Source organism: Schistocerca gregaria, chromosome X (assembly GCF_023897955.1).
Source record: "Schistocerca gregaria isolate iqSchGreg1 chromosome X, iqSchGreg1.2, whole genome shotgun sequence".
Taxonomy (NCBI): Eukaryota; Metazoa; Arthropoda; class Insecta; order Orthoptera; family Acrididae; genus Schistocerca; species Schistocerca gregaria.
This window is the reverse complement of record NC_064931.1, coordinates 789,744,675-789,751,695: the sequence shown is the minus strand read 5'-3', so window position 1 is coordinate 789,751,695 and position 7,021 is coordinate 789,744,675.

Sequence of the window (7,021 nt, the reverse complement as noted above, 5' to 3'; positions counted from 1 at the left end):
TTTAAAATAAATCATTTTCTGTTGGTTCGTAGCCTGCAGCAATGTCTAAAATAGCTGAAATGCAGAAAGAAATAGACAAGATGATGGAATGAGGAATTGTGTGAAGAATTTCATACAACAATTCACTGATAGTCATTGAACAGAAAGAAATTGATGTATGAATTGCCATAGATGCTCACATGTTACATACGATAGTTGAAAGGGAAAGTAACAGGCTGGAATATTTAGATGAAACATTTCACCGAAGTCGATTTGCAGTAGAAGTTTTTAACATATCCTGTGTTCAGAGACAGTGAATTACACTGAAGAAAATGATCAACTGACGCTTAGTCAGCACAGATTCAGAAAATGTTCTTCTTATGCAACAAAACTGTCCCTCTAGTCTCGTGAGTAATATCAACAAGTGATCTCAAAATGTATCCATATTTGTAGAGTGGGTATCAATTACTGGCTAAGTACCAAAAGACTGACTGTGAGTTACTCAATTTTCTTTTGGTCTGACAAAAAAAATTGATGAAAATCCCTCAACATTACCTTTTACACTCCTGGAAATTGAAATAAGAACACCGTGAATTCATTGTACCAGGAAGGGGAAACTTTATTGACACATTCCTGGGGTCAGATACATCACATGATCACACTGACAGAACCACAGGCACATAGACACAGGCAACAGAGCATGCACAATGTCGGCACTAGTTCAGTGTATACCCACCTTTCGCAGCAATGCAGGCTGCTATTCTCTCATGGAGACGATCGTAGAGATGCTGGATGTAGTCCTGTGGAACGGCTTGCCATGCCATTTCCACCTGGCGCCTCAGTTGGACCAGCATTCGTGCTGGACGTGCAGACCGCGTGAGACGACGCTTCATCCAGTCCCAAACATGCTCAATGGGGGACAGATCCGGAGATCTTGCTGGCCAGGGTAGTTGACTTACACCTTCTAGAGCACGTTGGGTGGCACGGGATACATGCGGACGTGCATTGTCCTGTTGGAACAGCAAGTTCCCTTGCCGGTCTAGGAATGGTAGAACGATGGGTTCGATGACGGTTTGGATGTACCGTGCACTATTCATTGTCCCCTCGACGATCACCAGAGGTGTACGGCCAGTGTAGGAGATCGCTCCCCACACCATGATGCCAGGTGTTGGCCCTGTGTGCCTCGGTCGTATGCAGTCCTGATTGTGGCGCTCACCTGCACGGCGCCAAACACGCATACGACCATCATTGGCACCAAGGCAGAAGCGACTCTCATCGCTGAAGACGACACGTCTCCATTCGTCCCTCCATTCACTCCTGTCGCGACACCACTGGAGGCGGGCTGCACGATGTTGGGGCGTGAGCGGAAGACGGCCTAACGGTGTGCGGGACCGTAGCCCAGCTTCATGGAGACGGTTGCGAAATGTCCTCGCCGATACCCCAGGAGCAACAGCGTCCCTAATTTGCTGGGAAGTGGCGGTGCGGTCCCCTACGGCACTGCGTAGGATCCTACGGTCTTGACGTGCATCCGTGCGTCGCTGCGGTCCGGTCCCAGGTGGACGGGCACGTGCACCTTCCGCCGACCACTGGCGACAACATCGATGTACTGTGGAGACCTCACGCCCCACGTGTTGAGCAATTCGGCGGTACGTCCACCCGCCCTCCCGCATGCCCACTATACGCCCTCGCTCAAAGTCCGTCAACTGCACATACGGTACACGTCCACGCTGTCGCGGCATGCTACCAGTGTTAAAGACTGCGATGGAGCTCCGTCTGCCACGGCAAACTGGCTGACACTGACGGCGGCGGTGCACAAATGCTGCGCAGCTAGCGCCATTCGACGGCCAACACCGCGGTTCCTGGTGTGTCCGCTGTGCCGTGCGTGTGATCATTGCTTGTACAGCCCTCTCGCAGTGTCCGGAGCAAGTATGGTGGGTCTGACACACCGGTGTCAATGTGTTCTTTTTTCCATTTCCAGGAGTGTATTTACTGTCTACAGAAAATTTTTTTAAGTTCCATTCCTTTTATCAATGAGAATAAATATTTTATTCAGAAAAAAGCCGAATGTGCTAAATGTCATACAGATCGACGGCAAAAATCTCAACCATTTATCAGCTTTGTTAGTAACTGACATTGTACAGACTCATTATCCTGTGATGAAATTATTTTTAATCTTTTTTTTTTTTTAATTTTATAGAGCACAGTCTACTGGTTCCGAATGGAAAGTTAAGTAGAGGGAAGGGCTGTTACACATGCATCTAATTGACAAGACTTATTCTAAAGTTGTGTCGTTAGATTCTACTTTCAGCTATAGCAGATAGGATACGGCTGGTAGAAGCATAGCTCCAAATTCCGACGACGAAGTCAAATAAACTGCGCCGGCCAGGGTGGCCAAGCGGTTCTAGGCGCTACAGTCTGGAACCGCGTGACCGCTACGGTCGCAGGTTCGAATCCTGCCTCGTGTATGGATGTGTGTGATGTCTTTAGGTTACTTAGGTTTTAGATGTTCTAAGTTCTAAGGGACTGATTACCTCGGCAGTTAAGTCTCTTAGTGCTGAGAGCCATTTGAACCAAACAAACTGCCCCAGTGTCATATACTACTCATCAAAATTATAGGATCCTTTTCTTCGAAACCCCATAATTTTCTCTCACTCCAACGCATAAGTTAGAAATATGGTCAACAGCGCCTACAAACTTACGTGTAATGGTGTAGAAGACCAGTGCTCTGTGGTGTCAAACTACAGCTCGGCGCCACTGCAAGCAGCAAGATGTCGGAAAAAAAGCCGTACTTCACAAATTCTTGTGACCTGTAAAGTGGGTTAATGATGTTACATTGGCACCAAAATGTCACCACGATTTTCTTCAACGCCACTGTGGAACTGTCACGCTATTGGAAGGTCGTCAGACGCCCTTGCATCCTCATTTCACTCCTCATTTAGATGCCTCTGCAATGGAAGTCAGGTCCGCGACACCCACCGTTGAAATCACGTGATTTCCGTATGGGTGGCCGAAAAAAACATTTCAGACACCCCCCCCCCCCCCCCCCCCCGATCAGAGCAGACACGAAAATGTCTCGGGGACTGGTATTAATGTCTTCAATGAAACCACACTTCGTTTGCCGCTTTGATTCCCACACATTTCGTGGTAGAAATCGACAGTTTGCAGTGTGGTGGATAACAGGACGACATTCTTGACGAATTTGGCCACAGCTACCACTCCCTGGGCATTACAACCGAGCTCTACTCTGCTATACCATTATAAGTGGCACCACCACTTTGGAGTGTAGCCTCATCGAAACTTTTGCTATGCCACACTAGGTGGAACCACTTGGGACCATCGAAAATCATTCGAAGGTGATCCGAAGCTATAATGTGCTTCATGCTTTTTCAGGCCTCCTTTCCCGTACCGCCCAGTGGCGTGATCATGGGAGGGTTCGACATTCACTTACGCATCAATAAAACGGCAAAGCGTCCGTCTAAAGTCAGCCTGTTCGGAAATATCCTCGGTGCAGCACACGCACCTTTCTTGAGTACGTTAGAAAAGTTCATCAACATCTACATGGATACTCTGCAAACCACGTTATTCCAATCTCGTATAGCGCGCGGAAAGAATGAACACCTACATCTTTCCGTACGAGCTCTGATTTCCCTTATTTTATTTTGGTGATCGTTCTCCCCTATGTAAGTCGGTGTCAACAAAATATATTCGCATTCGGACGAGAAAGTTGGTGATTGGAAGTTCGTGAGAGGATTCCGTCGCAACGAAAAACGCCTTTCTCTTAATGATGTCCATCCCAAATCCTGTATCATTTCTGTGACACTGTCTTCCATATTTCGAGATAATACAAAACGTGCTGCCTTTCTTTGAACTTTTTCGATGTACTCCGTCAGTCCTATCTGATAAGGATCCCACAATGCGCAGCAGTGTTCTAAAACAGGACGGACAAGCGTAGTGTAGGCAGTCTCCTTAGTAGACCTGTTACATATTGTAAGTGTGCTGCCAATAAAACGCGATCTTTGCTTAGCCTTCCCCACAACATTTTCTATGTGTTCCTTCCAATGTAAGTTCTTCGTAATTGTAATACCTAGGTATTTAGCTGAATTTACGGCTTTTAGATTAGACTGATTTATCGTGTAACCGAAGTTTAACGAGTTCCTTTCAGCACTCATGTGGGTGACCTCACACTTATCGTCATTTAAATTCACCTGTCACTTTTCGCACCATTCCGATATTTTTTAAAATCGTTTTGCAGTTTGTTTTGATCTTCTGATGACTTTATTAGTCGATAAACGACAGCGTCATCTGCAAACAACCGAAGACGGCTGCTCATATTGTCTCCCAAATCGTTTATATAGGTAAGGAACACCAAAGGGCCTATAACATTACCTTGGGGAACGCCTGAAATCATTTCTGTTTTACTCTATGACTTTCCGTCAGTTAATACGAACTGTGACCTCTCTGACAGGAAATCATAGATCCAGTCAGATAACTGAACCGATATTCCATAACCACGCAATTTCACTACGAGCCGCTTGTGTGGTACAGTGTCAAAAGCCTTCCGGAAATCCAGAAATACGGAATCGATCTGAAATCCCTTGTTAATAGCACTCAGCACTTCATGCGAATAAACAGCGAGTTGTGTTTCACAAGAATGATGTTCTCTAAACCCATGTTGACTGTGTGTCAACAGACCGTTTTCTTCGAGGTAATTCATTGTGTTCGAACACAATATATGTTCTAAAATACTGCTGCATATCGACGTCAACGATATGGACCTGTTATTTAGTGGATTACTCCTACTACCTTCCTTGAATATTGGTGTGACCTGTGGAACTTTTCAGTCTTTGTGTACGTATCTTTTGTCGAGCGAACGGTTGTATATGATTGTTAAGTATGGACCTAATGCATCAGCATACTCCGAAAGGAACCTAATTGGTATACTCTCTGGACCAGAAGACTTGCTTCTATTAAGTGACTTAAGTTTTTTCACTATTCCGAGGATAGTTACTTCTACTTTACTAATGTTGGGAGATGTTCTCGATTCGAATGCTGGAATATTTACCTCGTCTTATTTTGTGAAGGCATTTCGGAAGGCTCTGTTTAGTAACTGTCAGATTTCGAGACAAAGTTTCGTTGTGGAAATTGTTATTGGCATCCCGCGCTAAATTTCGAGCTTCTGTAAAAATGGTTCAAATGGCTCTGAGCACTATGGTCATCAGTCCCCTAGAACTTAGAACTACTTAAACCTAACTAACCTAATGACAACACACACAGCCATGCCCGAGGCAGGATTCGAACCTGCGAACGTAGCAGTCACGCGGTTCCGGACTGAGCGCCTTAACCGCGAGACCACCGCGGCCGGCGCTTCTGTAAAAGATCGCCAATCTTGGGGATTTTGCATCTGTTTAAATTTGGTATATTTGTTTCGTTGTTTCTGCAAAAGTGTTCTAACCCGTTGTGTGCACCAAGGAGAATCAGCTCCATCGTTTGTTAATTTATTTGGTATAAATCTCTCAATTGCTGCCAGTACTATTTCCTTTAACTTAAGCCACATCTGGTCTACACTTACATTATTAATTTGGAATGAGTGGAGATTGTCTCTCAGGAAGCATCAAGTGAATTTTTATCTGCTTTTTTGAACAGGCATATTTTTCGCTTATTTTTCGTGTATTTTGGGATTACAATATTCAATCTTGCTACGACAGCCCTGTGTTGACTAATCCCTGAATCGGTTTTGATGCTAAGAGGTCAAGTGTGTTTTCACAACCGTTTACTATTCGCGTGGGCTCATGAACTAACTGCTCGAAATAATTTTCAGAGCATACGTTTAGCACAATTTCGGATGATATTTAATGCCTACCTCCGGAACCTTCGCGAAAACTTCGACACGAATTCAGTCTCGCGCCTGGGGGCTAGGCAGCCTCTTCGACACCTGCAAATGCCTGCTTCATGCGCTATACAAGCCACGAGACTGAACTGTTGTCGATAGATTGCCAACGTGTTTAACAAAGATGCCAAGGTGTCAACAGGGATATTGCCCAACTGGGTGATGTCAGAGGGGCACTCTGTGATTTTATTCACGAGTGAGTCAATGGCGAAACCCCATGGGCACGCCACAAGAGGCCACGAAACAGGAGAGATGGAAAACTATAAAAAACTGTAAAAACACTTCTCTGCTTCACATTAAGTTTAAATTTCGTCAAATGGCTTTGAACGATCCCTGGTGGCTCCACCGTCTACGGCACAGCGAAATATGCTGTCACGCTGTACTCTAAAGGATGTTGCAACCCCGCAGTGTCCACATAGTAGGCCTGAAACAAAAAGGCAGTGGATGCAGTAGCCAAATTTGTCAAGAATGGCGCTCCGTTGCCTATCGCTCTGCGAACTGTCGTCTTAGACCGCGAAATTTGTGGGAATCAACGCCCGAAGTGAATAGGCGGTTTCATTGACACATTTTTTGTCACCTCCTGAGACTTTTTAGTCTCCTTTCCGAGCGTCGGTGGATCTGAAATGTTTCCTCGGCAGCCCATACGAAAACCACGTGATTTCAACGCTGTGTGTTGCGGTCCTGACCTCCGTCGCTGAGGCGTCAAATTAAGGCTTAACATGAGGGTAAGAGAGGGTGTCTACATTCCCCTCGTGTGACAGATCCACTGTGGCTTTGAGCAGATTTGTAGTAAATGGTGGTACCAATGTAACATCATTAATCGATCTTACAGCTCATATGGTACTTTCGCTTATATCGACACCTTACTGTTTGAAACTTTGGCTAGCCGAAAGGTGAGGTTTCAGAGTGGCACGTTTTTGCACCATTACATTCAAATGTATGCGTCGCAGTGGGAGACAATTATGGGTTTCCGAAACAAGTGATCGTTTAATTTTGTTGCGCAGTGTAGAAATTACCATAGGTACTAAAGGAGTGCTTAATATTACATTTCATCTGTTACCATTTGGACCCTACAAGTATAATACATGTTGTTGTTGTGATCTTCAGTCGAATGGTTGGTTTGTTGCAGTTCTAAATGCTACTCTAGCCTGGGCA